The following is a 24,616-nucleotide window of genomic DNA, read 5'->3' as shown; positions in this document are numbered from 1 at the left end:
GGATAAGAACAGACATGGAGAGAAAGGAAAACAGAGGGAGACGTGTTGGAAAGACAGAAATGTGAGCGCAGAGGAAGAGAGATAAGGAGAGACTGGTGGGAGCAGGGGATGATGAGAGGAAGAGTGGTGAGTGAGAGGAATGCCAGAGACAAAGAGGAGAGGAGAGGAAAGAAGACAGAAGGGAAGAGGGACTAAATATGTCAGCATCTTGTTCAACACAATACTGAGCTAGATATGAAAAGTCTCCGGGTGTATCTATGGCTTATAGGACAACCGCTGCACTGGATGCTACAGGCCTGAAGATACGCACATGCCCTTCTTGTTGTACGCTTGCCAGCTTTTTGACAAGAGAATCCAGAAACTCTCTACAAAAGGTGCACACAGAGTATACCCTACAGAGGAGATGAATCAAGCTGGCAATTTTAGTCTCAGGTCTGAATATTGCTGTGCATGACAGACACAGCTTCACAGGGGGACGCAATCATTGCAAGATAAGGAAGACTCTGCTCCCTGGGGATTTAAATGTGTTTAAATGTTATTTATCTCAGTCTGATGAATCCCCCCTCTGTTTCTATTGCAATCCAGCCTGCTGAATAAGCGCCTCGCTCCCTCCACCTCGCCACCTGCTCCTCGTGCATTCTCAGTCAGCCACCTCGCCATAGTTTACAAATACATCACACCAATACTGGCCAGGCAAATGACCTGCCATGTTCCATGGTCCCCGTGGGACCTACTGCCACTCATAACTCCCCAGTGCCTCGCTTATTTCAGCCACTCACTGCCACTTTCAAAGCAGATTGAAAATATGGCTGAGGCGTTATTTGAGAGCCATTACCGTACATTGTTTGGGTATTTATGTAAGCTAGGTCTCTCGGCTGCAGAGTGCAGTAAATGGCATTGGTAATGATGCAAGAAACGTTGGGATATAGTCCATGCTGGAAAGTACAGGTGCAAAACTGGATGGAGCACAGACATGGGGGCTTTTAGTTTCCACAATTGAAATAAAGCATGGGTGCAGTAGCAATATTGACATTTTTTGATTTTATTAAGTGCCTGTCATTGTTGGAAACACAGTCAGCATGTTAATGTCACTACAAAGAGTGCAGAAAAACAATCAATATCAATATTAGCAACTGTGGCTCCCATATAAAGCAAAATAAAAGCAATATTTGCGCAGGCCTTCTAAACATTGCCTGCCTTGTTATCATTGTATTCTCTTCACAGCAACAGAGATCAAGCTTTGCCCTCAGTCCGGTGTCTGAACAGACTTAATACAAGCAACCTTTTGTTCTCTACCAAATCACTTTGCACAGAGCTAAATCAGTTCTACAAAGCTCTGGAATTAAACCACATCCTAATATGTCTTTGGTACAAGTGGGCCTTGACCTATTATTTGACAAACGCTGTTTGATAATGGGATTCAGCACTAAGCCGGTCTCCATCGCCGCACTGCAATCCACTTTCCTTTGCAGGTCGGCTGACCCTTCCCTTGGTGTGCTGAAGGATGGCTTGTATGATCTGTTCTGGCTTGTTAAAACTTGTGATTCCACAAGGGGGTGAGGTTATGGCTCGCACAGCGACAAGAACCTGTCACCGGAGTCGTGCTCGTGACCTCTACCCACAATGCCCAAGCAGAGACAGAGACAGAGAGAGAGACAGAGAGAGAGAGAGATCCTCAGAAAATCTCTCTCTCGAGGAATACTCATGCCTCGACCTGCACGCTTCATTTGAATTTCAACGGCTGCCTTAAACTCAGTAGCGACACGCACACACATAGACACACACACACACACACACACACACACACACACACACAAACAGTGGGTTTTCAGCTCAAGCCTCCAAGAGAAAGCACATTTTCTGTAAAGTGATGGATGAATCATGACTTTTGGTGTCGGGGAGGTGTCTTGCTATACGCCCTGACCTTTCCAAGGAGAGGATGAAGTGAATTCATTTCTCCTGGCGGTGTTTGTATGAAGCACGAAGCGGCAATTATTAAAGCCTAATGAATAACTGGGACAAAACAAAGAGCCGGCACACTCTAGTCATTTCTGTTTGCCCAAAAGGCTACATTAGCATCTTAAATGCAATTGAAACTTGCGCATGGGGGGATAAATACTGAGAAAAAGACTTTTCCTTTTCCCTTACCTGTAGATGCAAACAGAATGCCTTTCCTCATGGATGTGGCTGTGGTTATGAAAACGGTCATTGGTCAGCGTTTGCGAAGCAGATGCGGGCGGTTTAAGGCTCAGTCTTTATTTTGTTCTCATTTTTCCGTAGTCACATGCGTCTGTCTGTCACTAAGGAAGGGATATTGGGCAGCTACATATGGGGCTTAACAAGCACAGTAGAACATGAAGCTTCTCTTTAAGCTGATTCACTAGGGAAGGAGGAGGAGGGAAGAAAATAAGAGACTCTGAGTAAAAGAGATCGACAGATTATGTAGGGTGACCACAACCGCTTTGACCACCACCAAAAACCTCTTAAAGCTGTTATCATGTCAAATAAGAGAAATCCTGGAAAGCCTCGACTGCAGGGCCGAGCTCTGAGCATTTATTTTAGAAGCTCCCGGCTGAGCACACAACCAAATCTCTCACTTCACAACCGATTTCTCAGTCATCCATCAATGTATGTGCCACTGTGGTTGTGTGCGACACTTTAGGTGCTGGGTTGGGTGACGCTCGAGGTGCTTCGTCCAGCAGGCGTGTGGCCTAGATCCAGCCTCGGAGTCAAAAGGGGCTGCAATTCCGCTAATATGGGTCACTGTGTTGCTAGGTTGTGGCCTGTGTTCCTCCAGGAACTAATATGAATGTGTGTGAATGGAAAGCGTGTGTGTGTGACTAGTTAAACTTTATCCACTGTCTGTTTTCCAGCTGCGCGTGTTTCCTGTGCTGAGCTAAGCTAGTCTTCTCTCACTCCCTGGCTCTCTCTCTATCTCATTGTAATATGGTCTTGATTAGCAGGCCAGCGACTGTGGCAGTTGAGCGGCAGAGTTATTCCAGCTATGTGTTTGTACTGAGGGTCCTCTGGGAGAAATGTGTCAGCCTGATCCACAGCTTGAACGAGACCCTCACTGCTGCCTCGTACTATGAACATGACAGGACGTGTTGAGAATGGAGAGAGTATGCAGTTTGAACACCGACAGGGAGCTAGAAGGAGTCCTTCGTGCAGTACTTTATTTTGTCTCCTGTGGTAGTGGAAGTACGTCCAAGTATTTAAGTACATAAAAATTCTCTCTTGACAGGCATAAACCTGAACAGGGACAACAGTGAAACAGGATTTTGAAATCATGTCCTGAAACTGTGAAGTCAACAGTCTTGTTACTAAAGCGCTCCCAGAACATTAGAAATAGGGAAAATATAGATTTCCCAAACAGTCTTTGAGTCGCTTTGGTCTCTCAGAGCACGTCTACTCTCGCGCACTGACTCAATGTGATCTTCGAGAAGTGGCACTAAGAACGCATTTTAGTTTTCCTCTGTGATGGCAGCTTACAAGCGGCATCTCTCTTGAGCAGTTACGGGAGAAAGATGGAGAGTTTAAAAAGAGACTCAAGAGACAGAGCATGTGGAGCAACAATAGGATGCACAAAACCACAACGTTTGCTGAGCAAACCTGGCAATATGTAGACTTGAGTTTTTCCTGTTTCACCAGTAAAGCCTGCATGCGTACATAATATCACAGAGAGAGAGCATGTATGCGCGATGCAAAAAAAGGGCACAAAGGTAACATTGCAGCTCATGCACAGAGCAAACAAACCGAAACCTATCTCATACACACACACACACACAGACGTGGGGCTGGGGCTTTACCACAGTGGCGCCGGGGCAGGGCAGGCGGCAGCAGCAGCTACTAATTAAGAGGGGTTGGTTGAACAGCTATAGTTAAGGCTGGAGCTGGAGGGCTGAGCAGAACAGAGCGACAGGTCTGACACCGTGTCTGTATGTGTGTGTGTGTGTGTGTGTGTGCGCATGCGTTACTAGCGGCCCCCGGGCTATAGGCTAGGGTCCCAGTTCAAGTCTTGCTGACTCAGATTCAACACAGCCGGTCTGGCTGCAATACTGCTGGTGCAGCTAGTGGGGAAGGAAGAACAATTTGCTCTTTCCCCGTCTCTGTTACTTTCTCCCCTTTCTCTTTGCTCCCTCACTCTTCTTCCTCCTCCTCCTCCCCCCCACTCGTTTTTCAGTTGCACTTCCTCTTTTCAGCTTTTCATTCCCTCGTTCCACTTTCCAGCTGCCCTGTCATTTGCTGTCTCTCTCCGTCTTTCCTCCCCACTTCCGCACACAGTCAATATGAATCAATAAGCTTTATCGGCAACAAATGTGTTTGTGGAGCTGACGTGGGGATTACAGTGGGGATCAAAACAGGAAATAATAGCTTGCTTTTAATGGTTCTCGACAGTGACACCCCAAATCAACGTTTTTCCTCTTTCATTCCAATTGTTTCCGTTTCACTTGTGGATACTAGATGATCCTGTTCTCCTGCTGCAACTATAGTGAATCAGACTTGTTGGACAATTTTGGGAATTAACAGCTCCTCTGGTTTAGTACATTATGTTGTGAAATGTAAATACAAAAGAATTATGACACTTGACCCTGAGATATCCTCAATGCCATGTGTACAGTAGTCTTTTAAAATGCATAACTCTGTGTGTCTCTAGCAAGAGAGAGTGTCATAATTCCTCCTACAAAATAAGCATACATTTCTATTGTGATCTAGAAAGCAGTTATTGTGCACTTTTAAGACAATTTATTGTATTAAAATAACTGGTGACCATATTAGCATACACAATATAAAAAGCGCCTTGTGACAGTATAAGAGGCTTGGCCTAGGCCTTAGTTATTTAGCGTGCCAGCTAATCCTATTGTTGTTGTCTCTGGAGCATAAGTGGCGAGCTTGATGTTAAATCCTTGCTTTTGTCTCTTTGAGTCTCATTTGCTGCCATCGAACGCCTAAAATAATAGTCCTTCACATGTAAGTGTGGACCAGTTTTGAAAGTCAAGTACCACTCCCATGCATACCATGAACAAATACTGTGAAGTACACTGTGAAGATCACATCAAACAAGCTTCACATGACAGAGCTACCTATCACTGCCAATCCACTGCATTCTCAGCATTTCTGAACTGCCAAGAATGGAAAAGTGACCCAGTTGACATTTGGATGCTTTGAACCGTGGGAAGGTTAATGGTATGAAATCGGCAAGTTGCCATTCTTACGCACCAGTTCCTGCACCAGCTTTCTTTCTCAGGACTGCACGTTTACTTGTGGCTGGCTACATACACACAAACACAGACACACACCTGCTCTTTTGTGTTTGCAGTCTAAACAGAGTGTTACGGGAGTGTGTGTCATCAGTTTATTGTTTGTCTGTTCCTCTATGTGCTCCCTGATGTTTACCTCTGCAGAACAATGGACTGGCCCAGGAGAACTTGAGCACGGGAGGTCTGATCTGGTCTGTTTGTGTGCAGTATTGTAATTCTGATTGCGTTTCCGTGATTCCTTTCTAGCAGTCTCCACGATACAATAAACAGAGTTACTTAGCACATTTATCTACCATCTCTGAACAATTTCGATTCATGTCGCGTGTCGTTTCAGTGCACATTTCTTTACATATGCTTACGTCAGGTAACATGTGCATCCACTCAGCTGGATAACGACACCTCCAGAAAAAGACCCTCTCTAATGTGCGTCTTATCCCATTAATGCTCTGGCTACTTCCTGTGTCACCATGTCTCCTCATGTCTCCCCTGCTAAAGCATGTCTGTGATGGTCCACATGTCGGCAACTGAGCCAAGGGGAAATGTAAATTTGCTCAATTCTAAAGTAAGTTTGGCCTGCTTGTAAAAAAAAAATAGAGCGTGTGTCCTCTGTGTCCTTATGTTTCTAATTTGGCACAATTCTCCAGCAGCACTGCCACCCACAGCAAGGAAACACTACATGCCATGGTCCTTTCATGAGGGAACAGACAACACTATATGAGCCAAAATATCCCCTGTGATTTATTTATAATATTGTGATATAGCTTGTATGTTGTTCCAGCTAAATATAAAGAACAATACATGTCTCTACCTGCTGGGTGATCATACGGGCTGCAATAACAATCATTTCTGCAAATTGTGTCGGGTGCGGATGTCGTCTGAAAGCCCCAGTACACGGCACCATTTTCCACATTATCACCTGACGTCTGAATATAGGCAGCTGCGTGTGAATGTAGAGGGAGATGCAAAATTTCAGAGGAGAGATCAAAAGGGCATTATCTGTACATACTGGCTGTTAATTCAGCCAGCTTTACATAAAAATCCACGTGCTTGTGTGAGATCTGGGCCTCTAGCCAGCCAACAGTTGGGCTAACTGTCTCATGTGGGCTTACCACTGAGGCTAAAACTGATATGGCTACTGTGGCTAGCGGTCTTGGCCCTAACTTAACAATGGCTTAAATCCGAGCATCAGTGCGGCGAGGGTTACTTCACCTACATGAGGCGTTATTTGTGTGTGCAACTACTGCAAGAGAGGGTACCTATAGATAAAGATTTTCCATGGTCTGCTTGATTCAGTGAAGATTAAACTTATCTTACAAATAAGTACAAAAACAGACCTCATTGTGTTTTATGAGATGAGACGTATCAAAAGTCGTGTCGAAAAAAGCACAGAACGTTATCCTGATTGAATGCCGTGTAGCTTTTCATTATGAGCGCTCGACAGAGACAGACAGACAGACAGACAGAGAGACAGAGACAGAGAGACAGAGAGAGAGAGAGAGAGAGACCTGCGCTGTGCCCATCCTCACTTTGGCCCAGTGCCAGGCCTGCTCCGACAGAGGAAGAGAGAGGAAGGGAGGGTGTTGTGAGCGCGTGCGGATGTGTGTGTGTTTGAGGGGGCAAACATTCCCCTGGCAGGATCCCCAGGACCCGGCGGAGGGCAGGGTTCAGCCGGTGAAGGAGAGGCTGCGTGCCCGGCAGTCAATTAGCGGCTTGCATTTACACAACAAATGGAGCTCCCACGGTTTCTCCAGCGTTCACACGCCGCACGCACACACACACACACACACACACCCCCACCACTCATGAGTATATCCACTCAGCGCTCATCAGCACACGCCGACGCAAGGTCAGAGGGATGGGGAGGGAGGAAGAGAAAGAGGGAGTAAGAGAGACAGAGCAAGAGGCCAGCTATCTGCTGGAGTGGCACTCTGCAAATGCTAACTCATTGGCTGTATCAGAAACACAAGCAGAGCAACGGTGAGTACAGAGTAATACAATCTCCACTGCTGACTACTGCAGCTGGGAAACAGACACGGATAATTCTCATGTCCTTTTATCCTTTAGATTTCACAGAAGAGATAAAATAGGGAGATCTATATCATGATTAAGGGTTGAAGTAAATAGTGGATTGACAGAAAATTAACAATGATGTTGATGAATGATTCATTGATGGATTAATTTATTTATTTATTAAGCAAAAATGCTTTCTGGTTCCAGTTACTCAGGTGTGAGAATCTGCTGCTCCTCTCGGTTTAATATTATTGTAAAAAAACGATTATTGATTGTTTCATACAAAACCAGCTATCTGAAGATATTAAATGGGAAATTGTTATATGTTTTAACTATTTACTGACCTTTTATACCTTCAAAAAGGTCAACTGAATCAGCATTAAAACCAGTGATGTCCTAGGCTACTGGTCCACCCCACCATTTTTCCATGACAATACAGGTGAAGAAAAAGCAAAAGATGAGTCAAATCAGCACTTTCCACTGATCCACATTAGCTCCCTCTGCTAATCTTGATCAGCAAAGTATTTACCCTCTGTGCAACAGGTCTGTGTACTTCTCTGTTGGTGCTTTGTAGCATTAAATGTAAATAGTTTGAAAACTACCTCAGCATGAACAGCCCACAGCATTCATTACGGCATAGCAAGTGAATCCAAAACTAAAATTTACTAAGCTGGTTGTTAATTTAACTGAGCTGGCAGCAGCCAAATATTAACTCTGTATGATTGGTCACAGTGTAAAGCTGATGTGAGGCTACTGACCAGTAAACCAATTCTCAGCTTGTTGAGAGATGGACACAGAGAAGTAAAGAAACAGGAAAGAAAGAAGAGAGAAACACTGAAGACTGACAGTCAGGCAGAAAGGCAGGGCAGGAGTGACAGACGTCCCTTTCAAACATTTAGCTTCACCCAGAAAGCTTGCGGGAAATTGCCATGTCAGGGTGACGAGTGAACAGGAGCTTAAGTCAATACCGTTGACTCAATAAAGTTGATCAGGCAATACGCCTGTCAGGACCTGGTGAAATTCTCTTCAATCTTTCTTTGTGAAACCAGTGTGAAAAAAATTCACACGCCAGGCAAGCAAAGGGTTACATTACACTTCCACGTAGACTGAGCAAACCATTAACAAGAGACTCGCTTTTCTAAAACAGTAACACAAGACATCTTTCGTTGTCGGTGTGAATGGGTCAATCTGGGTTATCAGCTCTGAGCTAATGACCCCGCTCATAACCAGGGCTGTCTGCAGGTCCAGAAATACTCATATTTGGTATTAAACAGAGAACGGAGGGCCACTGCAGCAAGTGTACAGTGACTTCAGTCAACCTGTAATTTTGACAACCTTACTATGGTAGATAACAGTCCCACACCTCTGCCATAAATTCCACTGTTCTTGATACTTCTATCCATTTTATGACTTTCCATTTCTCTCTCGCAGGAGTTGCTGTATCAACTTTTCATAAGGTGACCACATAAAGAACGACTAAGTTGGTCCGCGCTGTCTGCCTTGTTGAATACCCAGTGTCAAAACATTGTTGTAATCACTTTAATGACATTGAAACGTGATAATCCTGTTAAGTGCACAGAATTATACAAGCCCTTGTAAAATTCAGCTTTAGCTTTAGTGTGTATGAAGCTACAGCAGAGGACTACGGCCGTGTGTGAATGACAATAAAGGGCATTTTGTTTGTGTTTGGTATAAATGGTCAAACACATGTTTGAACTCCATATACAATATCTATATCATGAATTGGATTGGGTGGGTGTGTGGTCGGGGGCTTCAGGAGACAATCACTGTCTCTGTCTGCCTTTACTTCCCCTGCTCCTCCCAACCATCTGTCATGCTCTCACATTGACATTCAGGTGAGAACTGCCTTGTCTGCAGACACTATATCTGTGTGTGTGTGTGTGTGTGTGTGTGTGTGTGTGTCTCTCTCTCTATGTCTATGTGGTGTGGAGAGCTCGGCAGTTACAGTGGGAGCAGCCTGCCAAAGTTAATGGGAGGAAGACGTGGGTCTATACTGCCGTTGATGAGGTCGCGTGAGTTTGGAGTGTGTTTACGTATCTCATCACCAGAGGGTCGGCTCGCTAATGTGCGCACCCCTCTGCCTATCCGCCCTCTACCCACTCTATCCATTCATCTCCCTGCCTATACATCAATCTATCAGGGACAATTATTGGTGAAACGAGACCAGTGGTAAGTGGATGAGAGGTGACCTGGGCCATACAGCAATCAAGCCCCAACCAGTCTCTCTCTCCCTCTCTCTCTCACTCCCTGTCACCCACCCTTTCCCTCTCCCTCCAGCTGTGCTCTGAATAGGCCCTTAAATCACTCAGCCCAGGCCCTTTGATTGGTTGACCTCTCTGCATGATTAAACAGCCATTTTCATCACGTCCTTCATAGGAGAGTGGCAGAATGAGAAACAGGGAGAGAGAGGTAGAGACAGACACACTGATAGAGGAGGTGAACCAAATGGGATCTCTCCACGTCGATGATGACAGACATTTGGATCAGAGGAGGGAGAGACTAACTTTTCGCCACACAGGTGGCGTGCCACCATGCTGAGGAAGAAGAGGTATGGCACAAAGCTCAATATCGCAGGAAAATTTGTGCATCACACTGTTCTATGTGGCTTTTGAATTATGCTGGCCATCGGCATCTTGCTCAAGAGCATTTGAACAGAGATGAAGATGCCCTGACAGTAAATCTACCACACAGTAATGTGGGTTAGATAAAATATCACAGTGTCACAATCATCATTGCTGTGACCAGCAGACCTTTACACTAATTCCCTGAAATCACCAGTCAGAAGAGTGGGAACGTTTAATTTCCTACCCTTCCCTGAAGGGAAACTTCTCGTCCGATAAAATCGCCACCCACTCATAACATCTGTTTGGCTTTCAAATAAAAAAAAAAAGCCATAAAGCCGGTGTGGCGTGGGGGCACAAGCCACAGCAGCTGTTCCAATACTGCGTTCAGACCTTAATTAAAGTTTGACTCAGCGTCTTTGAGTTTTTGTCATCCTCATTTCCCCACACTCTCTCGCTTTTCTCCCCCTGCCTTGCACACAAGAGCTTCTCCCTAAAACAACATTATTTATTATTCTTCAGCTGGAGCTGCCTTGTTGCTGTTCTGAGTTAGCTAGTGCTGCCAAGTTCCCTCCCTCACTCCTCTGTTGTCTTCTTCTTTCCCTCAGCCTTTTCTGGCCGAGGCGCAGGCTCTGGCATCATTTTGTTCAGATTTCTCCTATCCCGCCCTTTCACAAATCTAAACGCTCAAGGCTTTTATGTCGATGCCGCTACAAGCAGACTGGGAGACGGGCTACTTTTGAAAATGTGTCTGTGTTGTGGCCAAGTTTGACTGCAGCACTGATTGCCGAGGGCAGGATGAGGTGTGCTTCTTGAATGAGCTAAAAACAGCTTGTGCCATGTTTGGGAACAGCAGCACATGTGGTGGCGGCCCTGAACTGTGTCTTCTTTAGTAGTTTGGGAGAAAGAAAAGTAACGTATGGCCGATTCTAAAATATATTTTGGCCTTGATGAAGTCTTTGGTTGGAAAATGTAACCTTTTCTGCCCTGCTTGTCTGTTCTAAAATTAATCATTGGTTTAAAGCCCTTGTTTTCAAGCTACACTCAACATTCAGCGTTGTCTCACGGGTGTGCTGGACAAATACTATCTGTCATGTGTCAGAGAGCAGGCAGAGAGAGTCTGCTGGTGCACCAGGGGCAATGTCACGCTGATCTCAAGAGCCAAATGAGGTCACACTCTGATAAAAATGGAGAGCCGATCATCCAGAACAGCCACATTCCTCCACATGCAATGGAAACCAAGGAAATCATGGATCTTGGGGGGGGGGGGGGGGCCAAGGGAAAGACTTGGAGAGAAAGGAAGCAACTCCTCCCAGCTGCCACACCTCAGCACATCACACCAGTCACAAGTTACACACCCCATTTAATTTGGAATGTGGCGTCCCGACAAGAGCTGAATGGCATCGCTGACGCATTCCTTCGTGTTTGCTGGCTGCTTCATCACATGCCTGTGAGACAGGCAGGGCAATAGTGTGAGACAACCGGTGAGCAACACCTCAAGATGCTCTTCACTACCCTATGACAGCTCCTGGGAGGGGGAACTAGGGTCAGAGGTCACTGAGGCCCCTCCCCCATGATGCAGTAGCAGCTCAGAGGTTCATCCCAGGCTGGGCAAAAAGAAACACAAGGGCCCTGGCAATAAAACCTCCATGGCCCCACTCCACCTTTAAAGTACAGATCAGTCTAACCTTTGACCCCCCCCATCTCAAACTTCTTTCCAGTATGGAGACCTCCCCCTTGCTCTTCTTCTAGTTCTGTTTATATATATCAACACCCCACCCCCGTCAAGCCGGCCCGCCATTGTCTAGCATGGAGCACTTATTCCCAGAGTCCCCCTGCTCTGCTTGCCTCTCCTCCGCAGGGGGTCGAGGAGGGAGAGGCGACTTAAAAGCACCCCCGGGACTCACACCGCTGCAGCATGGAGGTAACCCAGGTCTGCTAAAAGAATCAGGCTGGGCAGACACCAATGTTCTGCGCAACATGCCGTCGAGTGGTTTTCCCCTTAACAAGCTCTGTTAGGGAGGAAAGGGAGGGAAACGGGTTTTATGGTCCTCGAGCACATGTTTCCACTGAGGCAGTGGTGGAAAAACAACCGGTCTTTCAGGAGCATCCGAAAACTTTTGTCAAAAGTTGTTAGATGCAAGTAGAATGTTCTCAAAGCTGTTCAGCAACAGCTACAAGGAGGTTGTGGGCCAAGGGAGGGCCAAGGGAGAAGCGATGATATGCAAAAGTAAAGCTTTATCTGAGGCCCATTTGCAATGAGCTGCCCCATGAAATGTCCGTGTTATTATTAGCCTGCTTATGCCACTAACCTCTGGAAAGTATTTGCATTGATTTGCAGGAAGCGAGAGTAGGGTTACCCGGTAACTGTAGCGCCTGTGAATAGAGAAAAGCCCCTTGTACATGTGTCTATGGCCGACATGCTATGCAGTGGTACAATGCCCACACACAATGGAGGCCAGAGTCACCGGGCCACTCATCACTTCTCCCTCTTTAACCCTTTGAAAGGAGTACAAAAGAGGGAGCTGAAAAAGAGGCTGTAGAGGGAGGAGGTATAGGGTATTCCATGCTGCTTCAGCAATGTTTTTAGGGGAGTTTCAGACTACATTGGCTGTTTGACATCTTGAATTTGGCGCCACTGTAAACATAGGGCAACAGATGCCAGGAATGCAAACAGTTTCTCAGACGAGGACATCACTGTGATTACAGCAGTAGAGTAACTAGCCCTGTTCCTCTTACAAAACGAACAGGCTTGCACTATTATTTATGTTCCAGTTTTCTTCAAAACAACATTTCTGTGGTTCTTTTAGACATCGTTTACTAACAGAAATCATTTGTCATCAGGGTTACAGTTTTCAAAAAAAACCTAATACTGCTTTCAGTCTGAGCTTAGAAAAGTTTTGAGCAGGCCCCAAAACCAGACAGGTCCCACTTGGCCTTGCTGCGGAAAAGTGGCTACTGAGAAGTCAACGTGGGGAGGTGAGAGGCTGGGAAGTGCTCCAAAGTGATTTAGGGCTAAAGCTACTCAAAATCTACCCTTCTCTTTGCAGCTGAAGTGGGATCGCGTTGTGGATTTAGGAAGGCTAACTGCCTGAAAACGAAAATGTTTTTTTCCTTTATTGACTGGCTTTTGGTGAGGTGTGTGCCTCCATAAGTCCTCACCAAACACACACACATGCACCCAACTAGCCAGAAGCTCCAGCCCACATCTAAAGAGTGCCAGGCACTGAGTGGTAATCAAAATGAATGAATGAGCACTCCACAACACACATGCAGGTTCTGACATTAGAGTGTGTAGTTTATGAGCAATGGACGTGCATGTCCATGTGCACACGAGAGGGAGAGAGAGAGGGAGAGGGAGAGGGACAGGGAGAGGGAGAGAGAGAGAGATCCTACATGTGTCTTACACACATGCACACACTTTCTCAGGGGTTACCACCACTGCCCTGGGGGCAATACCACCATACCGCTGACCTTTCTGGAATAGGTCGCCCTTCCTTCCGCTAACAACATGGGGGTTGTTGCTGCCTAGTCAACAACACAGCCTCAGTAAAAAGGGGCCAGAAAGGCAGCTAGCTGATTTATAGGCTAGCCCACGGCCATGCTTTCCCTGGGCAAGTGGCTCTCTTCAAAGGCCCGCCTTCTATTAGTCTTATTTACAGGGCTGGGGAGAATAGAGCGCTTGAATTATTTAAGATTCCCCTTGGTAAATACAACAGAAAGCAGGAGGGAGTGTGTGTGCAAGAAGGGGGGGACAAATGATGGAAGACAGGAATGAAGAAGTGGGAGATAGAGCGACTGAGGGGGGGGAACAAGTGAGCAATTATGAGTTGCTGCACCATTAACATTAATCACAACAATAAATGGCTATGTGCCTGTGTAAACTCTTTCCTGTTTCATCTCCTCCACAGTGGAGAGCGTTACCTCACATTAAACATGAGGAGTGCCCATGCTCGCACGTGAACACATTCAGATAGCATCCTGTATACCATTCCTCCCTTATACAGTGTGCACAACAACAAGTGCACACTGACGATGCACTGCTTATCTCAATGCAAATACATGCACAGGCACACACCCACAGCGCTCAGCCTCCTCTCTCACACAGTGGTTCTCATTAACAAGCCAAACATGCCTGAAGAGGCAGACAGACTCCAGTGAGCACAGTAAACAACCAGTAGGCTCCCTCATCTAAACTGAGACTATCTCAGCATCAGCAACACACACTTTCTGCCGATGATACTGACAGGCTGGGCCAGATACAATGCACTCTGCTTCTGCGATCTGCTCCCCCCCCCCCCCACCGAACCAGTGGAATTTGCTTTTCTTTGCTCAAGGGGAACTTAGGAAGGCAAACATTGGGTATGGGTGATGGGCCCAACAACATCCTAATGTTTCTGGTGCTGCCATATTTTAGATAACAAAAATAATACTGTCCTGTGACACCTTATCATGTGCATCAACATGTGTGTAATAAAAAAACACTATAAACTAAATGTATAGCATACTCACTGCACAGTATAGTTAATGCTCATCATTCAATAGCCATGTTTCCATCTAATTGTCATGCGAATAAGAGGATAAGAGGAAAGAGGATAAGAGGATTTAAGAGGATTTTTGAAATCGCAAAAAAGAAAAATAAGTACACGCAAAATAAGTTTGTTTCCATCAGCAGGTTTGGAGCAAATAAACCAGGCCATGGCAAGCGTAGATACGTCAGTAGTTGACGTTACACACTTGGCTGTAATAAACAAGACATATGGGTTCCAAACCAGAAAAAAAAAAAAAAAACAGTCGCATGGAAATGATGGCCATTGATGTTAGAAAAATGGAGAGAGGTCCTCAGAAATGTGTTTCAAGCAGGCAAACTGCTACCAGCCATGTCTCCACACGTTAGGAATATTCAGCAAGACGCCAACGGCGGAAACAGCGGATCAGACGCGAGTTACATGTTCGCTACGTCAGAACAGTTTTTCGACGAAGGCAAAAACCACCTCAAGCAAGCGTAATAACTTCTTTGCAAAATTAAGATTTTGCCGTTTCCATCAACCTTTTCCAGTGAAATACTTCAAAATGCGCATAAAAACGCTGATGGAAACACGTCTAATGACAATCAACAAAAAACATACCAGGTTGTTCACCAAGATGCCCCCACTAATGCAGTGTTCATCACCACAGTTCACTGTAAATGACAACCTCCTCTTTAGATAAGTCCAGAAACCGACAACTGTAAAAGAGACATGGAGAGAAACCACGAATGAGCTGTTGACCAAAACGCTTCCATGCAAGTAAAAACAAGCATGAATTAAAATAATAGTTAGTAGTTGCATTGCATATGATTCAACCCATATTTTCTTACACATATTTAACTGCCATTTCCTCACTACGCCCTGATAAATCCAGATAAGTTTTTAATTAGAAAAAGGAAATACTGATCCCTTACTATAGTGTACCATTAAACCAGCTGTCTACGGCATCATGGTAAATTGAATGTGGAAGTAATCTGTAACTGTTTACCCACACGATTCTTACTTGCTAGTGAGGAAGTTTGAAGACCACATGAGAATAACAATAAGCATAGAGTAAAGTGATTTTGGAAGACTTGCCCTACAGAAACTAAGCAAGAAAAAGAAATTATACAGGAAAAACCAGAATAAGAGAGAGTTCTAAGAACAACCTGTCCTGCTAGATGTGCACCTTAGCAATAAAATCAGAACAATACAGATGACAGGTATAGCTGTTCTTATGTTACAGGAAGGAACCATGACCTCCTGATCGATAGCATGCCCCAGCTTTTCTTCAAAGCAGGAAATGCAACAAGACGCCATTTTTTATGTGCATGCAAATCTGAGACCCGGGCTGCCTGTCTGAGTCTGTGTCTGAGGGGAGATGGACAGAATGCTGACAGGAGCATTAGCATGCCAGGGGGGAAACCTCATCTGCTGAGACTTTGCCCACTAGCTGCTGGGGTGGTGGGATTTCTAGACAAGGCCACTGGGTCAGAAGTGGAACAGAGGCCAACGCTGTATCTTTGGACCTTCAGGATGACTGTAACTCAATCTCAGTAGTGACGTCAAATACAGCCAATGACAAGAGGGGTTGTTTTTGGTTTGGATGAGAGCCCGTTTCACAAATTATGAGAGACTGTCAATTTGACTTTACAAGAAAATAAATCCAATGCAGCGCTCCTGTCAATAAAACGGGGGAAAAGCGTGTGCTAAAGAGTGAACAAGAGACGTTTCTTCGTGCCCTACTTAAGTCAATCTCATCGCGATGCTTTACATTTCAACCAAACTAATCAACAACCCTTTGAACAAAAGGAGACCATGTAAATTCTGTTCCCCAACAGGCAGCACAAACTACAGTGGAGCCGGAGCTTATTTTCAATTTGCAGCCAGATTAGCAGGCATGTTTTTGATACTGTCAGAACGGCAGAGATTTTTCTATTGCAAGTCGTCTTGAGTGAGTGGCCTTTTTAGTGCCTGCTTCAAAAAGCATCCCCCGTACCCGAGCAGCTGTCACTTTCAGCAGGCACTGTGGAGGACGGAAGCGGGGGAGGGGTCCTTTGAAGGAATGGTTAAAAGTGGGCGATAAAAATAAACTGGGAGAGAGGAGAAAATTAATTATACATTACAGACAGTTCACTTGGATGAGCACGACAGAGACAGAGAAACTAAGGCTGTTTCCCTTCAAGAAAAAAAAGCCATTTTCTGGCTGAGGAAGTTTCTGCTCTGCCACAACAGTGGCTACATCTGAAGTGAGGGAAGCAACAAGGAACCTTTTTTTTAGGAAGGTCAAGGCGTCAAACAATACAGACCAAGCTTTTATTTCAAATTCTCCACACTGGCGCTCACTTCTTGCACCCTCTCTCATTTGGGCAGTTTCCTGGGAACAAAACACAACTGCTTGCCCTGTGCCCACCCTCCATCTTAAAGAATGTGATGAAGCTCGCAGATAGCTCAGTCTGCCTTTAAATTCCCTTCTGATAGGCACTGATGAGGGTTTATGCTGCTGGCTCATCTGCAAACTCACCTCTTCATATGATTCGTAATGCACCAGCACTTTGCAGCTCAACGCCGCCCACTGCCTCTCAATCCCAGCTTCTTATGCGGGCCAAATGGAGGTCATTCCTATTTGAGCAGTCAGTCAAGACAGGCCCGCCAGGTATTGGCGAGTGAGTTTATTTCATATTAAGGCTTGTCGGCTGGAGAGGTGTTAGCACCAAGAGAGCTGTGTGTGTGTGTGTGTGTGTGTGTGTGTGTGTGTGTGTGTGTGTTTGTGGATGCGCGTATACGACAGGGCCTTCGGGTAGAGCCCTGCTGCTGGTCCCTCTTTAGTGCGTTTTAATATTGCTGCTGCAGTGTGGCTCTTCGCCTCGGGGCGCCACACAAACCCCAGAGAGACCAAGTAAAACACTCAAATAGAGACAGAGAGGGGATGGGATAAGACTCAGAAAGAGATGACTGACAACATGGAGAAACAGGAGAGGATGTGACAGAAGCAAGGAAGGAAAGAATAAACTGAGGAAACATGAAGCGGGGGGGGTTCAAAAAAAGAGCAAAAGACAAAACGAGCACAGATTGAATGAAAAGCACTCAGAGCAGCGCAGCAGCAACACGGCTAACCTCTTTAGCAAGACTGACACAAATGAAAACTTATGTAATAAAAACATGCCATCTCCACCGGCTATGATATGAAAGCAGATATTGCATTACAGAGCAGCTGTGCCAAGAAAGCCCTCGATCACACGTGGTGGGGAAAAGAGTTTCCACCATGGCGTGCGTGCCCAACATACATACATGACATAACCCCTGTATCAGTTAGAGATGGGATCCTCCATCACTAGTAGTAAATGCTTCTTCATGCACTGAGCCGAGGAGCAGAAATGGACAGGCACAGGCTATGAAGACTATTCATCACCACCAGAAATATAAAACAGAGTCTGACAGAGAGAGAGAGAGAGTGAGGATGACGTTGGGAAAGTGAGGTAGGCCTAACATGTGCATGAGCGTGGCCTACCTCTCTAGAAAGAGGTAGAGGAAGATGCAAGAGAGGACCAACATACAACCAGACAAAGAGTAAGCACGTAGGAGAGAGGAGGGAGAATGGTGAGACGGATGAGAAAAATGAAAGTAAGAAAAAGGCGGAGAGAGTGGTGGTGTGAAAGGATGGAGGCAGGCACAGACAACGAGGGGCTCTTGACAGGAAGACAGGGAGAGGCCAGGGGAGAGTGAGGGAGGAAAACTGGGAAAGAAAGCCTGAGTGGCAGCATAAGTCTGGAGGCAAGAAGAACGGCAGAGGGAGAAGGCAAGAAGAGGAAATGCCTAAAGATGAGGTTGTCACACTGGTTTAAAATGTCGAACAGTGGGGGGGGGACTGGGAAAGGAGCTGGATTTTGCAGTCTAGCAACATGCACTGCATACTGTGAGCGAGAACACAGTCCATATATCGGCTTGCCGCATGAAAGCAATGAATCACAGTACAGTATACCCTGAAGAATACAGTTATGCACTGAAAATCCTTTCACATATATAAACAGTCTCACTGACCCAGTGAAGTAGTTTTTCACTCCAACCGAGAAAGTCCCATGTGAGCGTGATGGAATTTAATTCGAATCCTCTCTTTTAATTCCCTTTTACTAAAACCCTTCATCAATATGTGCAGCAACAACCAAATATTTAGGGCCGGCCTTACAGTGCCAAGTCGCAATTCAGTTCTCACTTGAGCCCAAGCTCTTCTGCTTTGTCATCCATCTACAATCTCATTAGACCTTAAATATGCGGCTCACTCAAAAGTCCAGAGGAATGCGACAGGAGGGGGGAGAGCCACACAAAGGCAGGACCAGAGGGGTGCAAAGTGCACATGTCAGCTCGAATTCCAAAGTTTGGACATCACAGATTTACCCTTCACGGCAGCAGCAGCCAGACCAGACTTTCAAAATTCATGACACTGCTGGTCTATTGTGGGGCAGATCTGTATCATAATTAGTGAAGATTGAGGCAAATTGCTTGTAATTTTCTGGCTTGGTTGCCAGCTTTCATGTAAAATGCCATGCAAGGTCACAGATGTGCAAAAAAATGGCAAAAGATTACATTGTGAACTTTTTTTAAACCATGAACAGGGATAATGGTGTAGGTGAGCACTGTTACAGAGTGTCCCTGATTCTATTGTGATTTAAGTCAGTAAGCTGAATCTGTGGCAATTCAGAAATGTACAAACACCATTATGATACACAGTGCAGCTCTCCTCTGTACCATCAGTTGAAGTAAGCAACCTACAACATTTTGTCATTTAAAGACCTGCGTACGCAAAATAAATTAAAAAGTAATATATATATTTGCTCAAAAAGAGACGTCGTCACTGTGTTTGGTTACATCACTGCCACTCCTTGCTGTCAGTCAAACACACACATGCACGCACACATAAATGAATGCTCATTTTTGATTGAACAAGATATGCAGACTTGTTGTGTGGTTGGAGAGATGTCAGCATGTCTGTGGTTGGATGATTTAATGCTTTGACTGGGCACCACCTCTTAAACAAACACTCATGTCATGGTTCAAGCCCCACATCATTTACATGTGAATGCTGGCCACTGCATTGAACTGTCAATAAGAAGCTGCTGCTGCCTGACTGAACTGAGGCAAGCATCATGTCACTTATCATAAAGAGCTATTTATCACCGAGTGTGTGTCTTATAGTGGCCTTCAAGTGGTGCCACAGAAAATAAAACACACCAATCAATACCCCTAGGTTTACATTAAGTGTCTAAAATGCACAGTAGATAATCTACATCCAGGGATTCTTACTTAAATATTAAATGAACAGTGCAGTGATTCTTTTTTTTTGGGGGGGGGGGGGGTGATAGGCTTTAGTCTGGCCCCACTCCCCCCTCCCTTTCCCTCCAAAAAAAAGGTTAAAATTATGTCTAAGCCCTTGCTCATCTAATATGATTCATGAATACATATTTAAATTGGGCTCCAAAATGATTTCGCGTAGCGTGCGGGGGTCGGGGTGGGTAGTCTAATTTGGTTAACCGGGATTTGATTAAAAAATAGAACTGAGGAGAATCCGATAGAGCAATGAGAGCATTTTCAATAGCTGACAACCAATGCGCACTCTACACACCCACAGACAGCCCTCGCCACTCCATCCCTGCTCAAAAGGGGAATTCAATTGCTGTCGAATAACAAAGCTTACAAATTGCCTCTCATTCGTTAGCAGATTAACGCTCTTTTCACACCACACCAACACAATTTCTAATTATTTCAAAGCTAATAGAAGGATCGATTTTTTTTTCTCTCTTGTTGTTAAAGCAGCCCCCACCACACACACACACAACCCTCCAGAGAAACACAACTCCTCCCGTAGGTCCATTTAAGAAAGCCTAGGAGGATGGATACATTCAAATATGAAAAAATAAACAAGGAGCAAACAAGCGTAAAAAGCACATTTTTTAACCTGAAGCCACGCGGCCCCCTCCTCCAGGCTCCCCGGACTGTTTACCCAGGCGACACTGACTGTCAGCTCCGTGAATACCTGTAATTACGTGGCGGCGGTGACATTCCTCCTCCGAGGCAATGCAACAGCCATCCTCAGCACGGACACCCCTGCTGGCGCGTCCGCGACATCCAACACTTTTGTTATTTTATTTTAGCACAACACTCCAGATATCACTGCAAGACGAAGCTTTTCCCACATCAGAAAAGTCTGCTTTCACTGCAGCCGACGACCAGCCAGAAACTCACCTCACACTGCACCAAATCTGAGGTTACTTGCAACCACCTTCTTTTTGTTTCAAGCGCCACATGCTTAGCGCAAAAATATTAAAAACAACAAGAATTGTCCGAATTAATTAGGCTAAGTTAGCTAGTTGAAGCCTGGTTCGCCGCCTAAAATATGCGCAGTTCGGTGTGGATCAATCCGACTGGTGGTCACACCGGGTCGCACATTCAACAACACGCCGCTAACAGAAACACACACCTTACATAGCGGGATCTTAGCGCTACTCTTGCGTGTCCTCTCCGTGCCTTTGTTTTTTAATTCACGGCGGGGTTTGGTTGGAGCCTCCAGCTCTTCAAACTCGTGGAGAAACCAGACGCCGACAGCGGAGGAGGGGGGGGGGAAGACACAGCGACTAACCGTTCAACTCGGCACACGGAGCAATGGAGAGAGAGGAGAGAGAGAGAAAAATGTAACCTAAATGTTTGAGCCGGCTCCCCCAAAAGCACGCTCAGTCCACACGGGAGGAAAAAAGGGCCCTGCTCCGGAGTTTTCACGGTACTTACAGATTCAGGTGGTCCTGAGGCTCGATATCCTCGCCATGGTTTTAAATTCCAAAACTTGGGGACATTCCTCTCTGGTCACGGAGCGGCGGTGCTCTCTCTCCGGCGACTCCCTGCGTGTGAATGGAGAGGAGAGGAATGCAACTCCGGCTCCAGGAGGAGGAGGAGGGGGGAGGGAGAGAGAGAGGAGGCGCTGTCGGGCTGCAGTACCTCACCGAGCTTATAGAGGGCGCGCCTGGGCCGACTGCTGGTATGAAATGTGTGGGAGCCTTGCGTTACATTAATATTTTAAGTCGCTTTTCCCACACTTTTACATAAGCATGTGTTTTATGTGGAACCCATTTTTTTTACTGTATTTTACTTATTTATTAATATTTCTTGTGTGATATATTTAATTTACTTTATTATTTGACTTTATAAATCTGGCAGTCATGTTCTCAGTTGTATTTGTAGCCTGATGAATTAATGTCTTGTTCTGAAGTGCCTTTTGACTTTTGTATACAGTAAATAAAGTTTATAAAAATAAAATAAAAATTACATGAAGCAGTTTTTGGACATGAAGCAAAACCCAGCACCTTGGTCAAATGCAAGGAAAGAAGGTGCATATTGTACTGATTACTGTCATGATCTTTGTCATATTTTAGGTATAATAGTCTTAGCAGGCAAGTAATATAAAGTCAGGAAATAGATTTGTTTAATGCATGAATTTCTCTGTGCCACATTTTGGCACAGAACATCTGACACTATTTAAAACACATGTGGGAGTCTCAAATATTATATATTATCTTTTGATTTTAAAGTAAACTAAACACTAGTATTCACTTGTCATGTCTGTTAAGACTCTAACAACAACAACCAATCATAAAAGTATTAAAATTATAATTTTCGCAAGTATCATTATCATCAAAATTCATTTTAAAGCACCTTTTTGACTCGAAGGTTACGTAAGAAAGGTGCTGCGTAGGGTTTACAGGATGGTGGTGGTGGGAGGGGGCAGGGTGTGACAAAATGATTTGCAGCACAACTGCAACAGTGTGACTGATAGCGAGTAAAACCCTGACACACACTTTAGCCTCGATGTGGTGCAGAACATTGGATTCCTACAGGTTGTGTCTATAGCAAAAAACATCTAAGCTAAATTTACAGTGAATGATGTAATATATAATAATAGAAAATAGAAAATGCCCTGGGAGACGATGGGGGACAGGTTTGGTTGTGAGTTCGAAAAAACAAGGCAGGCTCCTAATTAAATGAGGAGGCCCTGGGCCTGCCTGTCGCGTCCCATCAGCTGACACATTCACACTGACTAACGTTACACTGAGTGACACTCTGATGACAGATTTTGGATACAAGTTGCGCCCTTAAGGCTATCCAGCCAACTTTTTGTTTTTACTCTTTTTTTTATGATATGCAACCTCAAGACAGTGAAAGTGACTTTGAATGCTGAATTTCAATATTTATCACGCAGTCAGTGAATATCAGGGGCTCAGACAAAGTGTATTTTGGGCACTGTTCCACGATGCCTCTGCAGTGAGGTAGCTTTCGGGATAACCAAGTTATTCAAACAGGCAGCTCAGGTTACCAATTGCACTCAGGAGAGCAGAGAGCAAGATCTGGCACTAACCACACCACCTGGCCCCGTGCGCTGAGTGTATGGGTTTCAGAGAGGTAGGGGGAATGTGTATTTTTGATTGAGAAAGATAAAGACATTTCTGTGCGTGTGTGTGTTTTGTCCAGCTGAATTTCAGCACTTGCCGGGACATTTCCCCCTGAGTCTATCACACCACCCAGCTTTTAATGGTTTTCAAAAGCCCACTGTCTGCCATTAGAAATGGTTGGTTTGGCCATAGTAATACCAAGAGATTACCCTCACTTACCATGTGAAAGGCCTCTGGACAAAGCCATTCCCTATCTCACACTTAAACACTAACACACTGATTTGCTCTGAGTTAGTGCGGTTCATGTCCGTCCAGTTCCACTTCGGGCCTACTGTAAATTCTCATGGGAATAGTTTTCATGGAGTATGAAACACATCAGACACAAAGAGTACAAAGTTATCCTTGTGCAAACCAGGATCAAAAGGCGATGTGTAAAAATGGACGGTTGCTTCCTGTCTGTTAAACACAGCTGAATGGTCTCTCGTATTATAATACAGTCAAAATAAACACCACAGCACCTTAAAGATGCTTAAAGAAGATGCATCTCTCTTTCTATATACATATCTACAGTGCACAACCAAAGGTTGTTTTACATATAGAGCTCAATGATGTTTTTCTTAAAGTGCCAGATTAATCTCGGCTGTTGTGATTTGACTAGACAGTGCACAGGCCGAGTAGCTTGGGTTGAAAGCACAGAGAATATTAAATAAATTTAAGCATTTCTGTTCGGTGGTTTGCTGCTGTTTTGCTCTCTATTTGCTTGCATTTTTTTTTATTCATGCACTATTAATGGGCCCGTGTTTGGCAAGAAGAACAAACATTTTAAGTGAGCAGAGAGACACGAGAACTGACTGATCAGAGAGAAAAGAGTCCCAGTTGTCCTTGAAAACACACACACACACACACACACACACACACACAGGATACACCAACCTGTGTTTGTGCAGACACACATACATATAATTCTGCGTAAACATACTCAACACAACTAAGCAAGGGGCATTAATACTTCGCACCCACATCCACACAATGACGAAACACAGAACCTTCCACAGATTCTGCAGCTTTTCTATCTACGCTATCTGAATAGTAAAAATACACAACACAATATACTGCATTTATGTAGAGACCGCATTAAAATGATCATGGTCTCTTGCACAGACACTAACTTGTGTTTCCAGGCATGAAAGATATCATATCAATGGATAATAATGAGCCCTAAAATAAAAAAAAATGGAGGAATGCTACCACCACCATACAATGTTTTAATTCTCAGAACATGAAAGATGATCAGTGTTCTTCACCAGTAGTCAATCTCTTTCGCTGCCCATGAAACCTGATCCTTCGTACTCTGATCTGTGCCAATTAGGTGAAACTAATCAGATTTGAGCCAGCGGGTGAAGTGCAGGTTTGGTGGCCTTGTAACTTGAGGTGGCACAGCTCTGGCTAAACCGGTAATGAGCCATTAATTGGCTAACAACAAGATGGCTGACTGTTTGGTAGCACGGTTACAAGATATCATCTGGCTAAGCCTGTCTGATCTGTTTGTACAGTCCCTCCAATCCCATTTCAGTTCTCAGTATCCTCTGCCATTATGGAACCACGCCATCTGTACACGCCGCCGCCTGATCAGGACAGACAGAAACTTCCTGAAATACCTGTTTGAAGCTAAAGCATACTGTCAGCCAAAAGACCAAAATATGTCTGTCTGTGTGGTGATTTAAGGCGTGCTAAGATATTTGAACTGTTTGGGTAAATACCTGCAAAAAAACCTTTGAGATTCTTGTTTTTCTTGATTTCTGTGACAAGATGATTCCCAG

At 44.9% G+C, this 24,616-nt stretch overlaps 1 protein-coding gene across 5 annotated transcripts in view; it reads right to left on the bottom strand.

Annotated features, from left to right (window-relative positions):
• The window catches only part of plxna1b (plexin A1b), a 191,664-nt gene extending 170,373 nt beyond the window's left edge, over window positions 1-21,291 (bottom strand). For 4 of the 5 annotated variants that reach the window (XM_038695462.1, XM_038695465.1, XM_038695464.1 and 1 more), the window contains exon 1: window positions 21,142-21,291. The gene's annotated coding sequence lies outside the window, so the exon portion shown is untranslated. Of the gene's footprint in view, window positions 1-20,836; window positions 20,999-21,141 lie in introns of those variants that run through there. The other variant, XM_038695463.1, reaches the window with a different exon arrangement.
• Between the last annotated feature and the right edge of the window lie 3,325 nt (window positions 21,292-24,616).

Source organism: Micropterus salmoides, unplaced genomic scaffold (assembly GCF_014851395.1).
Source record: "Micropterus salmoides isolate LMB-PRFRI ecotype aquatic unplaced genomic scaffold, ASM1485139v1 Ms_hic_scaffold_4, whole genome shotgun sequence".
Classification (NCBI taxonomy): Eukaryota; Metazoa; Chordata; class Actinopteri; order Centrarchiformes; family Centrarchidae; genus Micropterus; species Micropterus salmoides.
This window is presented reverse-complemented; position numbering and strand designations above follow the sequence as displayed.